Here is a 17,149-nt window from a genome sequence, read left to right as displayed (position 1 = left end):
TCCCTCTCTTGACCAAAGGAATTCGTGATTTGAGCAAGTCTTGAGCATTTCCCCTTTGTTCTTGTTACTCTTGGAGGTTGGAGACTCCTAGGGGGTAAGAGTGCTCCAGTGAGGAATCGACTTGTGATTTGTCCCCCGGAAAGTTTGTGAAGGTTTGGAGGCCGCCTCAAGGTCTACCACTAGTGGATGAGAATCGCCTTTGTGGTGATATCTCAAGGAGAATAGGATGAGCCTTCGTGGCGTTGGTGTGCCTTCGTGGTAACATCCACCTCTCTAACGGTGACTAGCTTCCCTCCAAGGAAGTGAACATCGGGATACATCCTCGTCTTCGTGACTTTGGTTATTCCTAACCCTAACTCCTTACTTGTGGTTTACTTTGGTCACTTGACCGTGTATTCACTATATCTTGTTGTCCTCATTATATTGTGTTGGCCATTCCCTTGAAGAGATTATTTAGGCCTACACTTTATATTCGCAATTCATACTTTCTACTATTGTTCTATCTTATGCTTATTGTGAATTGCTAGCTTGTAACATTCATTTCCATATCTTGTGACATAACTTGTGTAAGCTTGTAGTGCTTACTTGAGTTTGCTTGTATCATTCAATTCCATATATTGTGATACAATTTGTGTAAGCTTGTATTGCTTACTTGTGGTTGTGTGTATTATTCATTTCCATATCTCGTGATATACATTGAGTAAGTTTGTGTGACTTACTTGTGCTTACTCATATCCTCGTTGTTCTCAGCTTGTTTATCCTGGTGCACTTAGTGAGCCTAGTATATTTAGGATTTGTGCTTTAAAAGTATCCGCTTAGTTTATTTCCGCATTAGGATATAGCCAAATCCGTAAAAGATTTTAAAATGCCTATTCACCCCCCTCTAGGTGACATCGTGGTCCTTTCAATTGGTATCAGAGCCCGGTCTCTCCTTATTAGGCTTCACCGCCTAGAGAGTAACGATGTCGACTAGTGAACTAGTGCACGATGACACATTTTGTTTTAATGGCACAAATTACATTATGTGGAGATTACACATGCTTTGTCACTTTCGGGCCATGGGTCCAAATGCTTTGCGGATTGTTGTTGTAGGGGATTCAAATCTAAAGGATGGACAATCTCCATCACTTGAGGATATGCATCTTGATAGTCAAGTTTTGAGTGCCATTCACCAAGCTATATCCTTCAAAGTGTTTAAGGATATCTTGACTTGCAAGTCGGCTCATGAGGCTTGGACCAAACTTGAAGATATATGGTGGGTCCAATCTTGATGAAGACAATATTCTTTTCGGGGATTTAATGGAGGAGTTCTCCACATTTTTAAATCATGAAGAACTCTCTATTGCTTCCACCTCCAATTACTTGGATACTTCAATATCTTCCACTTCACCAACATGTGGCGTGCCACAAGGTAATGACATGGTCAGTGAAGAAATATTTTGTGATGATGGTGTTAAGCTCCTTTGTGATGATATGCTTGATCTCCCATGTGGCCATGATAGAAATGCTTTGGTTTCCTCTAGTTGTTCTATGACTAACCATGTAGAGGAAATCAAGAAATATGAGGCATGCTTGATCCATGAAGAACCCTCTTCTCCAAAAGAATCATCATCAACCCCCTTTGTTCACATGTGCCTCATGGCAAGAGGTAATGACGAGGTATCATCTTCTCTTAGTGATAATGATGATAGTTGTAATGAGGATGATGATGATGACTTGACTCAAAATCTCGATGAGATTGGGAAAACTCTTCATAGAGCTAAAAATAACACTTATAAAATGTTCGAAGATGTTCTTGCTTGCTTTCAAAAATGTAATGACTTATTTCTTAACGAGCAAGCGAAAAATGAACAACTTGTACATGAACTTGCTAAGGCTCATCAATGTCTTAGTGACTTGAGGTCTTTAAAAGAAGAGATTGAAGTTACTCATTGTAAGCTTAAAGAGGATTTTGAGCACCTTGACCTTGGCTACAAGAATGTCAAAGGAGAGCTCACCAAACTCTCTAAGTCTCATGAGGAACTTCAAGCTACTCATGCGGAGTCTCTAGTTTCTACATGCTCCTCTCATATTGATAATGATGCTTCTGCTACTAACTCGATCTTGTGTGAGGCACCGATGTTGAAAGAAAATGTTGAGCTAAGGACTCAACTTGATTTGCTAACTAGCAATTATGGGAAATTGGAAGAAAGTTATGAAAAGCTCTCGGGCACTCATGAGGATCTTCTAATCTCTCATGATGGGCTAAAGTTAGCTCATGAGGCTATGTTCACGAAGGTAAAATCGTGTGAGTCTCATGTGGATATTAGCACATCTTCTACTCAAAATGCCTTATTTCCATGTGCTAGTCCTTGCACTTCCTCTCTACATGATATTGATACACCTCATGATGAATTGCCTACCTTGTCTTGTTGCTCTAACCATGAAATTTCTACTTCCACTAGTCCTCTTGTTTCTAGTCTTGAAACTAACCATGTAGAGGAAATTAATGAGCTCAAGGGCCAAGTCACTAGTTTGAAGAAAGACTTGGAAAAGTGCGATGATGGACATAGTTTTCACTCCAACAAGAAGAAATCCATGAACAATAAAAGGGGGCAAGACCAAGCCAAGAACGAGTCCAACATTTCTTGCTTTAAGTGCAAAAAGGTTGGACATCATGTGAGATCTTGTCCATTGAAGAAAAGGGCTTATGAAGGGAAGCTACATGGGAAGCGGCCTCAAGCTCAATCTCAAGTTCAACCTCAAGTTGAAGAACGGCCACTATCCATGATGAACCATGTTATTACTTCCCAAGTTGAGAAAGTAAAGAAGAGGAGAATGAGGAGTACATGTTGATATATTTGCCGTAAGAAGGGACACATAGCTTCATCATGTCCCAGCGGTAACATCTCTAAGCCTCCAATTATCAATGATCATTATTCACTTAGAAAGGATATTGATGGTAATATGTTTGCCAAGTATGTTGGTGCCCAAAGTGGTTTGAAAGTGGATAAGACCATTTGGGTTGCCAAGCCTATTGTTACTAACTTCTTAGGACCCAACGTGGTTGGGGACCATCGAGATGAAACTTTATCAATAGGTGTGTGGAGGGCATTGGAGACTTGGCTAATTCATGAAGAAAAATTATTCTCGCCATTCATTATGATACAAACCAAGTCAAGTGAATTATCGTCATATTTGTCACTCCAATGCTCCTCTTGGCGGTAACTTGTATTTATATTGTCTACATTGAAAGTTACTAGACCCATGCATGTTTAGGTTTTGTACCCAGTATGTATTTGTTAATGTTGTGCCTCTTAGTATGCTTGATTTGTGTTATCTAGCATGTGTAGGTTGTTATGATTGTCATATAGTTGTGTGTGTGTGGTTTCGAGCCTTTATTGCTTCATTAGTTGAATCTTCCTTGGCTCTTTTGAGATATTAATGGATCATCACATTATGGGGGAGTGCTATGTTTACGCATATCACAAAACTTAAATGTGTATATATGTGGGATACCACCTAGTATTGTTAGTGCAATATTATCTAGTTACTATGTGGTGTGTAAAGCTCATTTGAAACTCAAATTCTCATCCATTAATTATCCTTAGTTGGGTTTCATTTGCCTCTTATGGATAATACATGGATCATCATATTATGGGGGAGTGATATGCTTTGTGCATATCACAATCCTTGTTAATATGAACAATTGAGGGATGCCACTTAGAATTTATATTTGAGATTATCTTATATCGCCGTGGCTTGCAATGCCTTATTTACGTATGGCATTCTTGTGCGGTTTTGCATTTGGTTATCTTAAAAAAACATATTTGGAAAATCGTTTGATTAAAGCTATTCCAGTTGTTGCTTTACATGATGATCTATCTAATTGGTATGTTAATAATATGCTATCCAAGCATTGTGTTTATTTCTAATCTCTCATGTTATGCTTGTGTTAGTATAGATGATCATGTACTTATGTGGTTTCTATGCTGCATAATAACTCGAAAGACCATTTTGTTCGAGTTCATCTTATTAGTTTGTATGGAGTTATTGGAGTTTGTTATCTCATTTTCTATAGTATCTTATATCTACTTGAGTGAAATATTCCTATCAGTATGTGTGCAATGCATATCATATATGCTCATTGGTTTTCCTTTGTTCACATGTTGAACTTTGTGTGCTATCATATGTTGATTTGTCACTTTGATTTATTTTGGACAACATGAATGACCTAGTGATGTTATTGGAAGTATTAATGGTTATGTGTTCATTTGTCCATTTGTGTATCTCCCAGGAATTTGGTAGGCATGTGCATATGCATAGTTACTATGTGTAAATTTGCATGCCTTGTTTGCTTTACTTGATCCCATATATAGGATTGTGCATATGCATAGTTACTTCTTGCACTTAGTGAGCCTAGTATATTTAGGATTTGTGCTTGAAAAGTATCCGCTTAGTTTATTTCCGCATTAGGATATAGCCAAATCCGTAAAAGATTTTAAAACGCCTATTCACCCCCCTCTAGGCGACATCGTGGTCCTTTCACAGTGGCATCATCGCCTTGGTCACATCTGTGGCTCTCGCTTGTCTTCTTTAGTTCGTCAGGGTCTCTTAGGGCTTGTATCTAGAGATGTTTCTTTACATTGTAATGGTTGCAGACTTGGAAAACAGACCCAGCTACCTTATCCCACCAGTGAGTCGATATCTCAGCGTCCTTTTGACTTAGTTCATTCTGATGTCTGGGGTCCTGCTCCCTTTGATTCGAAAGGTGGTCATCACTACTATATTTTGTTTATTGATGATTTCTCTCTCTACACTTGGCTCTACTTCATGAAATCTCGTAGCGAGGTTCTCTCTATATACAAACGCTTTGCTGCCATGGTTCACACCCAGTTTTCCACGCCCATTCGTACTTTTCGTGCTGACTCCGCTGGTGAGTTTATCTCTCAGCTGTTGCGTGGTTTTCTTGCGGAACAGGGTACTCTTGCCCAGTTCTCATGTCCTGGTGCTCATGCTCAGAATGGTGTTGCCGAACGTAAGCACCGTCACCTACTTGAGACGGCTCGTGCGCTGAACATTGCCTTTGTTAAGGCTCGCCTTCGCGAACAATTCCTCATGATTGATCTTGGTCCCCTTCGCTATTTTCTTGGGATTGAGATATACTCGACCTCTGATGGCTTCTACATCTCCCAAGAAAAATATATTCAGGATCTTCTTGCTCGCGCTGCTCTCGGTGATGAGCGCACAGTTGTGACTCTATGGAGCTCAACGTTCAGATTCGTGCCTCTGATGGTGACCCTCTTCCTAATCCCACTCGCTATCGTCACCTCGTTGGCAACCTTGTCTATCTTGCTGTTACGCGTCCTGACATCTCCTATCCTGTCCACATCCTGAGTCAGTTTGTCTCAGCCCCCACCTCTGTCCACTATAGTCACCTCCTCCGTGTTCTACGATATCTTCGTGGCACGATCTCTTAGCGCCTTTTCTTTCCCCGCTCCAGTTCTCTTGAGCTCCAGGCTTACTCTGATGCTACCTGGACTAGTGATCCCTCTGATCGACGCTCACTGTCTGCTTATTGTGTTTTTCTTGGTGGCTCTCTTATTGCCTGGAAGACAAAGAAACAGACTGCAGTTTCTCGCTCGAGTACAAGGCCGAGTTGCGAGCCATGGCTATGTTGACGGCTGAGGTGATCTGGTTACGGTGGTTACTTGAGGATTTTGGTGTGTCTGCTGCTACCTCGACTCCCTTACTGTTCGACAATACTGGTGCTATCAGTATTGCGCGTGATCCGGTGAAGCATGAGCTCATCAAGCACATCGGTGTGGATGCCTATTTTGTACATGTTGTTGTGCAGGATCAGACTCTCGCTCTTCACTATGTGTCCTCTGAGTTATAGCTGGCTGACTTCTTCACGAAGGCACAGACTCAAGCGCAGCATGGTTTTTTCCTCTCCAAACTCAGTGTTGTTGATCCATCATGAGTTTGGAGGGGAGGGGGGTGTTAGATGTGTATAGTCTCTGTTTGGCATAGCCCCATTGTATAAGGGGCTTTCTGCACTTTGTCTCACATGTATATGTAATGGCCCTTGGCCCTCAGTAAAGAATGAGTTGCTCATTATCCAACAAATACCATAACTTTCTCTTACTTAATTATTAGAAGGATGCAATCTGAAGATTGCACTAGTGTATTTGAAAACTGAAGATATGCGCAGTCCTTTGAGGAATACGAACTGTATGCACCAGTGTATTTGGACTGAAGATATACATTCGAGTTCACCTACAGCTCAATGAGACGGGAGATGCTACCTCCGCTTCCTTCATTCAGACGTTCCTTTTTGCTTCCACACCCCCCACCAGACGCAAATTTTCGAGAACTCCCAGGCTGCAAAAACCACGAGGGAGTCAGAAGTCTGAACTCTAAAGAAGCTCGGTCGAGCGTCAGGACTCGTGCGACCATGCAGTGAAGTTATTATCTCCCCTGTTTAATCGTATCTTGAGAAGTGCAGTGCTTTTTCCCTAATGGAAAGTTCTTCTGACTCTCTATTGAACCTGGTAGCCTACCTAATCACACGATTCAGCCATGTGCAAATTGTTTATTTACTGAATGTATTAAATCTGTTTCACTTTGCGCTACGTTGTACGCTTCTACTACACGGAAGGGACACTGATAGGAAGAATATAAACAATCTGGTCCAATCCTTTAGCAAACTGTATGTTTTTCTTACCTCTTCTTGCTGATACTGACCCATCTCTGTATCTCCCAATCTTTTACAATTTGAACTAAAGAAGCACTTCCATTTCTGGTTAGCATGCATAGTTAGGAGTACTTACTAAACCTAACGCGTTCTTTGTGAAGATGTCCACGGAATTTATAATGCACACAACAGTTTCAACGCCCTTACAAAAGGCACATATATTTCACCGTTTGCATCAAGTTTATTGTGATGACGATCACTAAAGTAGGTAAGAAACAAGAAAGTCAATAGTTCATGTAACTATGTTCTAGTGGTTTCCTGCATCATGGACCCGCAAATTCAGGTGAGATGGAAATATTTCAAAGTATCGACACCTCATGTTTACCATCAAAGTTCTTGTGTACATACTTCATGATCCTCTCCGTATGAAATCAAAAGAACACGTGCCACGAGAGATATGTAATGAATGAATGTGTTGAACGGTGAATGCATGATTAATTCCTGGTCTCCTCTTCTAGTGAACGCTTGCATATTTAGGAGAAACTTGGAATACTGATCGCACGGCCGTTCCCGTTTTGTGGTCGTTGAGAGATCCCAAAGCTGAGCTATATTAAATTTACAAGAGGAATGCAGCTATGCAATTCTGGAGTGATGTGAACTAAGCAAGGTTTATTGACAGTTTCTTGTCCCCCTTCCATCATCATTCCGCTTCTGTTCTGTGCAGTCATCAGCATCTCAATTGTGAGGAAATTTTCCTCTGAGTTTGTAGCTTGCTTGAAGCAATCAGAGCCAATAAGTGAATTAATTTGCAGACAGATATGGATTTTTTTTTAAACGAAGACAGATATGAATTTTACTTGGTCTTTTTTGATATAATTTATGCAACTAGCCTCGATTCCGTGAACGGGTAGGTACAACTAATTCCTGTATATTTTTATCTTACTCAAACCCAACCACGCCCATATTATCTGACCTGTGTTGATTTTGACCCGAGATACCATCATTGGAAAAGTTGGTCGACAAGTTGGTGAACGGGACTGCTAGCCATAAACATGCATGGAAGAGTATAAGGGACAATACAAAATCGAGTGCATCTCAGATTGTTGTCTACTTTATTATGGATAAATCGACCATATCCTGGTATTTTAGAATCAAAGGAGGATCTATTGACCTTATCTTGGTATCCAAAGTATGCCACGATGTTCACCAATAACTTCAGCTGACATAAATCATGCACCACAAACGTTCAATCAGTCACCTACTTATGCTTGAATTTCTTTCCGTGGAGTACTACACATACATATTTATAATCTGAGCTTTGAAGGAATATGACACCCGGATATCCATACTTGCATCGGACCACTGTACAAAGCCTAAAAAGTTCAGTAAATAAACAATTTGCACATGGCTAATGCTACGGTTAAGTACCGAAAGAAGCTCCCTCTTTATGCTAGCTATCATCTTCCCAGATCGGAGGTGATTGCCTCGGTGTAGACGAGTAAGAGCTCCTGATGAGAGGTACCGTTGCTGCCTCGCACGCTGCTGCTGCGCCGTGCTGGGGGGTTTGGGGTTCGCCTCTTTACAGAATTTTGTGAAATGCATGCTGTCGTTATTATTCAGGTTTTGCAGCTTGCACGGCGTGATCTTCTTCAGATAAGAAACCAGGAAAAGTACACAAAGCGCATTTACAGTCAAAGTCAAACTACTTCAAAATTTTCTCCTGATAGTTTGACGGTCTCGATCTAAACCTGTCGCTTTCGCAAAAGAAAAAAAAAACTCATTTTGCATAAAAAGAAACATGTGCTTCTAAAGGAAGCAGTATGTTGAGCAGATGCCACTTTTTATTTTCTAGTAAGCAATCTGATGTGCACTGTGGTTGTTCTTCAGACTTCAGATATTGACGCCGAGCAGTCAAATTTTGGACAACTGTCAATCCTGGACTGACAATTTCGCCTATCCCATATCATTACCAGTATGCTCGCTCTTAGTGCAGTTCAGCAAGTTCGGACTTCAGTGCATACTGGAAATACAGGGTAGACAAATAGGAACAAACCCAATGTCACTGTCGCACAGACCAAGGATGAAACTGCAAAACAGAAGATGCAAACTTAAATTGGCTCCAGTACAAGACAAACTTAAATTGGTTCCAGTACGAGACAGACAACATAAACAAAGCCAAGGCCACTCACAATTTCAGAGTTCAGACTAAGGACTATAATGGAAATCAGCCCAAGGTCACTCAGACAATTCAGAGTTGAGACTTAGGACAAAAGCACCAACCAAAACTTGAAATTGATATTTCGCAGGGGCCGCACAAACGCGTACCCCTTCTATCACAAATTATGACGTCCACTTTTTCTCAAAGAGGAGATGGTAGGCCAGCACGCCAACAAAGTGCAATGTGGGCCACTAGCCTAGGCCATGGCTTTTCTTGATCAGCCATAGACCCTGTCCAGGTAAGTATGTTTCAAGGTTGCCCTATGCCCTGCCTTTATAGGTTGCGCTGCCTCTGCTCCCTCCTTGAACAGGCGATGTGGTACTAAACGGAAACATGCCTCGCCTGGTGTTTGCTGCGACTTCCCGGGACAAGGAGGAATTCGGACAGGGCACCGTGTATGGGCCTATTGGTACCAACCGGGGCGAATTGCCATTGGAAAAGAGTTAACCGGGTCGATGTATCATCCTGTGGCATGATAGGTGGTGCCAAGAGGAGAGCAGCGGCTCTTGTCAAAAAGAAAAAAGGAGAGCAGCGGCTGAGATTTGAGATGGGATGGGAGATGTGTAGATCCTACATCTTCTTGGTGTCCATTGGAAAAGAGTTAACCAATCCGACGTGGCCACTGCGTCCGGACCGCCTTATATCCACCGGATACGAGGAGTGTCGGACACCCCGGACAAATGGGATCTATGGTTAAATAAAGAAGAAAAATAAGAAAACGAGGGTTTGAATTTGATTATTCACCTTCTTTGGATTTGTCCAAGATCTTTGGGAATGGGCTGGGTGCGGGGTCTGGTTGGGCGGCCGTTTTTGGTCCGTGCAGTGTCTGGATTGTCCGCCTCGACATATAGGAAGGAAATGGGGGGTCCGGTCAAAGATGCTTTTAGTTAATGAAAAAGAAACCTGCTGCTTTTTGTCAGAAAGATTTCTTATTCCCGCCTTTTATCATTCCGCGCGAGTTCAATGTTTCTGTTATGACCGGTTTAGCTTACGGCCGTAGAAGGCCCACCGGGCAATCTTAGCCCACAAGTTATCTTAGGTTAATTCGTATGCAAGTTATCTAGATTATAAATATATGTTGTAAGACTCTTTTTGAGATTAAGCAATAAGAATATTATTATCCCTATTGCCCAGCTCCCAGAGGAGCCGGAACCCTAGCCGCCTCTAGCCCTAGCCACCGCCGCCATCTTCCTTCTACGCGACGGCGCCCAGCCGCCGGCGCGCCCGCTCATCACCTCGCCCCGCTCCATCCTTCCCCTACAACCTATGGAGCAGGTCCGGTAGGATCCCTGGTTCTACCAATTTGGTATCCAGAGACTCAGTTGCGATCATGTCATCATCGTCATCCACGCCAACGCTGCCCGGCGGCACCACCGCCCTGATGACCACTGCCCCGATGACCACTGTCGGGTCCCCAACGTCGCCGGCCCCGATCACCTCCGCGTCGCCGGCCACCGTCACTTCCGCGCCGCTGACAACCTCCGTCTTCACGCCGGAGGAGATGACCAGCATCCTGCAGGACCTCGTGACGGCCGTCCAGGGCATCTCCATGTACCTGGCCAGCCCGTACACCACCCCGCCGGCTGCGCCCCCTGCCTATAGCCACCCGGCGACGCACTGGCCGATCCAGGCCACGTCTGGCCCGAGCGGACTGCCCCTGTTGCCGTTCCAGGCAGGCTACACCAGCGGGCCTCCGCCGCTGCTGCACCTCCAGCAGTCCCCAGCCGCAGGCCAGCTCTGGCCACCGTGGCCGCCGACATCTACACCGGTTTCCGCCGCGTTTGGCCGCTACCCACAGCAGACGCAACAGCCGCTGCAGCTCCAGGCGCCACCTCTGCCCAGCGCCAGCTGCCGTCCGCCGCTCCGACCGGCCTGCCAATACACCAGGTCCGGTTTTCGCCCTCTCCGTCGCCATTACCGGCGTGGGCGGCTGGGTCTTCGCCATCACCGGTCTACACCATGGTTCCAGAACAGCCGACACCGTTCCCACAGTTCGGCGGGCCATCCGGCTCCGCGGGTCCCTACCCGGAGTACTCCGACCAGGCGCCACCCGCCTCGCTGCTCCGCCCCTCAGAGCCCTCTCGACACGGCGCTCCGACGCAGACACCACCACGGTTCGCCAAGATCGACTTCGCCACCTATGATGGCATGGAGGACCCCCTCAACTGGCTCAACCAGTGCGACCAGTTTTTTCTCTGACAGCGCACCCTCGCATCGGAGCGTACCTGGCTCGCCTCTTACCACCTCTGCGGCGCGGCCCAGACATGGTATTACGCTCTCGAGCAGGATGAGGGCGCCATGCCCCCTTGGGAGCGCTTCCGCGAGCTCTGCCTCCTTCGCTTTGGGCCTCCGGTTAGCGGGAGCCGCCTGGCGGAGCTCGGCCGCCTTCCCTTCACCTCCACGGTCCAGGACTTCGCCGACCGTTTCCAGGCCCTGGCATGCCATGCGTCGGGCGTGACGGCGCAGCAGCGGGCCGGCCTCTTTGTCGGTGGACTTCCGGATCACATCCGCGTGGACGTGGAGCTTCGGGGACCCCAGGATCTCCAGTCGGCCATGTACTACGCCCGCGCGTTCGAGCGCTGCGCGGTGGCCATCCAGCAGGAATCACCGTCCCAGACCGCTGGGTCGCTACCCGGGCCGGATTCCGTGCAGGGTCGGTCTGCGCAGGCTTCCGCGGCACCCCTCGCCGCGACCGCGGCGCGCCCGTTCCGCCGGCTCACCTCAGCCGAGCTGCTCGAGCGTCGCCGCCAAGGGTTGTGCTTCAACTACGATGAGCCCTACACGCCCGGCCATGCCTGCCCGCGACTCTTCTACCTGGAGGTTACAGCCCACATTCCGAAGGACGCCGTCGCTGCCGACCTGGCCGCCCCAGCTGTCGAGAAGGTGTTTGACGCTGGTTGATCACCTCGAGGAGTTCAGCAAGCGCTTCCCCACCTTACAGCTCGAGGACGAGTTGTTTGTGCAGGCAGGGAGAAGTGTTATGACCGGTTTAGCTTACGGCCGTAGAAGGCCCACCGGGCAATTTTATCCCACAAGTTATCTTAGGTTAATTCGTATGCAAGTTATCTAGGTTATAAATATATGTTGTAAGACTCTTTTTGAGATTAAGCAATAAGAATATTATTATCCCTATTGCCCGGCTCCCAGAGGAGCCGGAACCCTAGCCGCCGCCACCATCTTCCTCCTACGCGCCGGCGCCCAGCCGCCGGCGCGCCCGCTCATCGCCTCGCCCCCGCTCCATCCTTTCCCTACAACCTACGGAGCAGGTCCGGTAGGATCCCTGGTTCTACCAGTTTCTTCTATATAACGGAAAAATAGATGGTAATATATTCATCTGAATCTACTGAATTTGATGCTGTACCTGCTCATCAGAGTTGGAGACGCGTGGTAACCTAATAGCACTTCGCACTAAACTGTACGGTTCTACTATACTGATGGGATACCAGTAGGAAGATAAACCACCTTTCTTGTCCATTCCATCAACAAACTGTTTACTCTTCTTACCTCTTCTTGGTCATATTGACCCCATCTCTGTATATCCCATTCTATTAAACTAAAGAAACACTGTCATTTCAGGTTAGCATGAATGGTTAGGATTATGTACTAAGCGTAACACGTTATCCCTGAAGATGTCCACCTGAATTTGTAATGCATCCAATTGTTTCAGTGCCCTTATAAAAGGCATATATGTCTCCCAATTTGCATCGGGTGATTGTCATCATGACGGTCAATAAAGTAGGTAAGAACAACAAAGTCAATAGTTCATGTAACTATGTACGTATGTTCAACTGGTTTCCTGCATCGATGAACCGACAAACTAGGAACAGTTGCAAAGTTTGGACATGTCATATTTACCATTACAGTTCTCATGTTCATACTTCATAATCTTCTCTGTATGAAAACAAAGAACACGTGTCACGAGAGATATGTACTGAATGACCGTGTTGAACGGTGAAAATCAATTAATATAGTTACGCAATTAAACGCGCGAACGTGTTCAACCAATTCATTAATTCCTACTCTCTTTTAATGAATAGGTTGAATGCTTGCATGTTTAGGAGAAACTTGGAATTCCGATCACAGGGTCGTTCCCGTTTCGTGGTTGTTGAGAGATCACAAAGCTGGGCTATATTAAATTTATAAGAGGAATACAGCTGCGCAATCAGATGTGAACTAAACCAGGTTTATTAACAGTTTCTTGTCTCTCCTTTCCCTCACAGTTCAGCTCTGTTCTGTGCAGTCATCAGTATTATCTTAGATTTAAGTAAATTTTTTTTTTAGTTTGTAGTCTGCTTGAAGCAATCCGAGCCAACAAGGGAATTAATTTGCTGACAGATATGAACTTTGCCTAGTCTTTTCTGATATAATTTATGCAACTAGTCGATTCCGTGAATGGGTAGGTACAACTAATTCCTGTATGCTTATATCTTACCAAAACCCAACCACGTCCATATTATCTGACCTATGTTTGATTTTGACCCAAACACCATCATTGGAAAAGTTGGTGAACAGGAGTACTAGCCATAAACATGCATGGAAGAATATTAGGGACCATAAAAAAATGAATGCGTCTCAGATTGTTGTCTGATTTATTTTGGATAAATTGACCTTATCCTGGTATGTGTAGATTCAAAGGAGGATAAATTGACCTTATATTGGCATCCATGAGTATGACATAGTGTTCACCAATAACTTTAGACGACAGAAACTATGGAGGGCACGCGTTCAATCAGTCACCTACTTATGCTTGAATTTCTTTGCCTGGAGTACTGCTCATACATATTTGTCAATTGAGTTTTGCTCATTCATTTGCAGTCAAGCTAGTTCTACTTTTCTCCGCATTGTTTAACGAATCATCTCAATCTAAACCTGTCTCTTTCACAGAGGGAAGAAAAAGCATTCCGCATGAAAAGGAACACGTGCTACTAAAATAAGCAGTATGTTGAACAGAAGAAATCTTTGCTGTCAACATACGGTGCCTGGTTTTTCTTTCTAGTAAGCGATGTGTTGTGAACTGTAGTTGCTTTCAGACTCCAGATATTGACGCCGTGCAGTTCAGCAAGTTCAGACTTCAGTGTTTACTCAAAATACAGAGCAACTAAGTTCAGACTTTGTGCAGAATTCGAACTGAAACTGCCAGGGGCCGCCCTCCGTCCCAAAATTCTTGTCATTTTAGTGTTAGATACGAGAAAAAGCATAATGTCAAACACAGTTTCAAAGAGAGTGCAGAATAACAACAAAACTACAAATCAAAAGGACGAAAACTTAACATTGAAATTTGGCAGGGGCCGCGCGAACACGTACCCCCTCTATCATAAATTATGACATCCGCTCTCCCTCAAAGGGGAGATGGTAAACCAGCGCACCCACAAAGTGCAATGTGGGCCACTAGCCTAGGCCATGGCTCTTCTTGATCAGCCATAGACCCCGTCCAGGTAAGTATGTTTCAAGGTTGCCCTATGCCCTGCTTATATTGGTTGCGCTGCCTCTGCTACGTCCCTCGACAGGGGATGTGGTACTAAACGAAACGAAAGTATGCCTCGCCTGGTGCTCGCTGCGGGTTTCCTGGATGAGGAGTTCGAATAGAAAGGACAGCGTCTATGGGCCTGTCGGTACCAACCGGGCTGTTTTTTATGGGTTGGACTGGAGGCCCATGCACCAGATGTATGGAGTCTGAAGCTGGCCCGTCAGACCGACATCAACGTGGAAGAAACCGTACGAGTAATCACACCTTCAAATGCTCAAAAAAAGAAAGAGTAATCACACGTTCAAAGGCATCCTTTCACAAAGATTTGACAAAAGCCCTCAGAAGCTGAAGTTTGCACAGATTCTTCGATTCTTGGTCCTACTGTTGGTAGCAAAAGAACAATACTTGTTGGTCGGTACAAACATTGAAGGTGCTAGCATGATGTTTTTACATCTTACGTTTAAGGCCCTACAAATATATGCATGTAATCACCTTAGACGTAAAAAAAGGCATAAAAAACAGTATTGTTTAAAAAAAGGAGGAATACACCCTAGCAAATTGTTGTCGATTGTTGTTATAATCAGTGCCAAACAAGAATGTAGTTTGGCTTCCAGCCCATAGTTGAACGCGGTATGGCTTCTCGAATCCACAAGTTGGCTCGAAAATGATGTGACACGGATCCATCTCAGAAATTTCTGTTAGTATGATTCCTTCAGGTTCTGTAGTAGCTCAACACGTACGCAGTCAAATTCAGTGTACCATCATATCTTATTGTAGTACTACTATTACATAGAGAAGCCGTAAGCACGAAATTGAATAAAGAGATCACTTAAGAAAACAGATTTGTGACCAGATCATAGTATTCAGCATAAGAAAATGCACGTTCCTGTTTGTGACGCGGTAGTTCTACTGACACAGCACATACTGAATTTGAGTTATTTGCAAATCAGTTTCAAACAGCTTGCATGAAGTTTTAAATTAGCACCTGATCAGTTAGATGGGCTAAAAGTTTTCAGGAGTAAGTCTGGTTTCTGTAATTCAAAGAAACTTTGGTGATGCTTGATCTACAGAATTTAAAGAAATGGCCAGATGATGTAGGAGAACTGACAAGATCATGTTAAGAAAAGAAAAGAAAACTCAACTGGTACAAAGAAAAGATTAAAAAAGACACATCCTTAATATGATGAGTGGAAATTTTTATTTAACAAAAATGCTCAAATGGTAGCAGCTTCTATAAATAAGCTTGCCACAGCAAACATAGTTCTTTAGAAATGCAAAAGAATAATGAGCTGCGTATTATTGACATGGAAAGAAGCAGAATTGCATTCTCAAAGGACAGTAGCTTTGGCACCGAGCAGAGTCATCTGATCATACAGTTAATTAGCGGTCTACTAACCTGCATTCGACACAGAATGTTAGTGAAATCACCAGAATTTGCCAGCAAAATGAGATCCAAAAAAATTGATGGCATCATATATCCGCCACTTGTGTAGTGATACAGATTGTTTATATTGTAAATCGTGTATGTTGATCACCTATCCTGAGAGGGAGGGCAGAGGATCATTAGGATGCAGCGAAACAGGAAACCAACACTTCTGTTTTCGCAAATCTACAGAAGGCTCACCAGTCCTTGGCTAAGATCATGTCCAGATGGAGCCAGTGATTCATGCCGTTTGTTAATAACTAACTAAAAGTTGACACTAACGACCAAACCACAAATCAAAATGACCAAAACTTACAATTGATATTTGGCAGGGGCCACGCAAACGCATACCCCCTCTATAACAAATTATGATGTCCACTCTCCCTCAAAGGAGAGATGATAGGCCAGCACACCCACAAAGTGCAATTTGGGCCACTAGCCTGGTTCATGACTCTTCATGATCAGCCATAGACCCCGTCCAAGTAAGTATGTTTCAAGGTTGCCCTATGCGCTGGTTTTATAGGATGCGCTGCCTCCGCTCCCTCCTTGGAGGGGCGATGTGGTATTAAACCAAAACCAAAGAAAGCATGCCTCGCCTGGTGTTTGTTGCAGGTTTCCAGGACAAGGAATTCGAACAGGATACCTTGTATGGGCCTATCGGTACCAACCGGGCCAGATTGGAATTGGCAAAGAGTCACCCGGGTCGATGTGGGCTGCTTTTTTTTGGAAAAGGAGGTTATCCTCCGGCCTCTGCATCAGATCGATACATGCGGCCATATTATTATGGGTTTTTATCATTTATGTCACTGGTTGTGTTTCACTACTCAGTTTTGCCATTAGAAATTACAACTGCTCAAAAATGCCATCGTTCCATGAGATGTTTTCTCAAAAATGCCATTAAATATCTCAAAAATGCCATTGTTCCATTAGATGTTTGCTTGGAAATGTCATTAGACATAGTTATTCTCGGGTCAAACTCGTTGACCATGTTATATGACAAAAATACCCCTATACCCACATGTCAGCTCTCTCTATCTCACAATGATAAATGTGGACCTACTTGTTAGGAGTAAGCAAGCGAATAATTTTAAAGAAAATAAGAGCGTTGTTGGGATCAAGTGAGACCCACACTTTATTGTAGTCATGTTGGTCTATAGATATTTTGGTCATTATGACATGGAAAACGAGTTTTGAGCTGACAATCATGGTGTCAAGTGGCATTTTTGAGCATGTGCCTAATGAAACGATGGCATTTTCGAGCAGTTGAAATTCCTAGTGGCAAAATTGAATAGTGAAATATAACCAGTGGCATAAATGATAAAAATCCTATTATTAAACAAGTAAAAGGTGATCTTCTTCGCTTAT

At 44.1% G+C, this 17,149-nt stretch overlaps 3 non-coding genes across 3 annotated transcripts; all 3 read right to left on the bottom strand.

The window, feature by feature from the left end:
- Positions 1-8,978: 8,978 nt before the first annotated feature.
- LOC125517773 lies at positions 8,979-9,140 on the bottom strand. Its single transcript, XR_007287790.1, has one exon. It is a non-coding gene; the product is annotated as a U1 spliceosomal RNA (small nuclear RNA).
- Positions 9,141-14,175: 5,035 nt separating this feature from the next.
- Positions 14,176-14,337, bottom strand: LOC125517761. The gene has a single exon (XR_007287789.1). It is a non-coding gene; the product is annotated as a U1 spliceosomal RNA (small nuclear RNA).
- Positions 14,338-16,112: 1,775 nt separating this feature from the next.
- LOC125517806 lies at positions 16,113-16,274 on the bottom strand. The gene has a single exon (XR_007287811.1). It is a non-coding gene; the product is annotated as a U1 spliceosomal RNA (small nuclear RNA).
- Positions 16,275-17,149: the final 875 nt, after the last annotated feature.

Source organism: Triticum urartu, chromosome 6, assembly GCF_003073215.2.
Source record: "Triticum urartu cultivar G1812 chromosome 6, Tu2.1, whole genome shotgun sequence".
NCBI lineage: Eukaryota > Viridiplantae > Streptophyta > Magnoliopsida > Poales > Poaceae > Triticum > Triticum urartu.
This window is presented reverse-complemented; position numbering and strand designations above follow the sequence as displayed.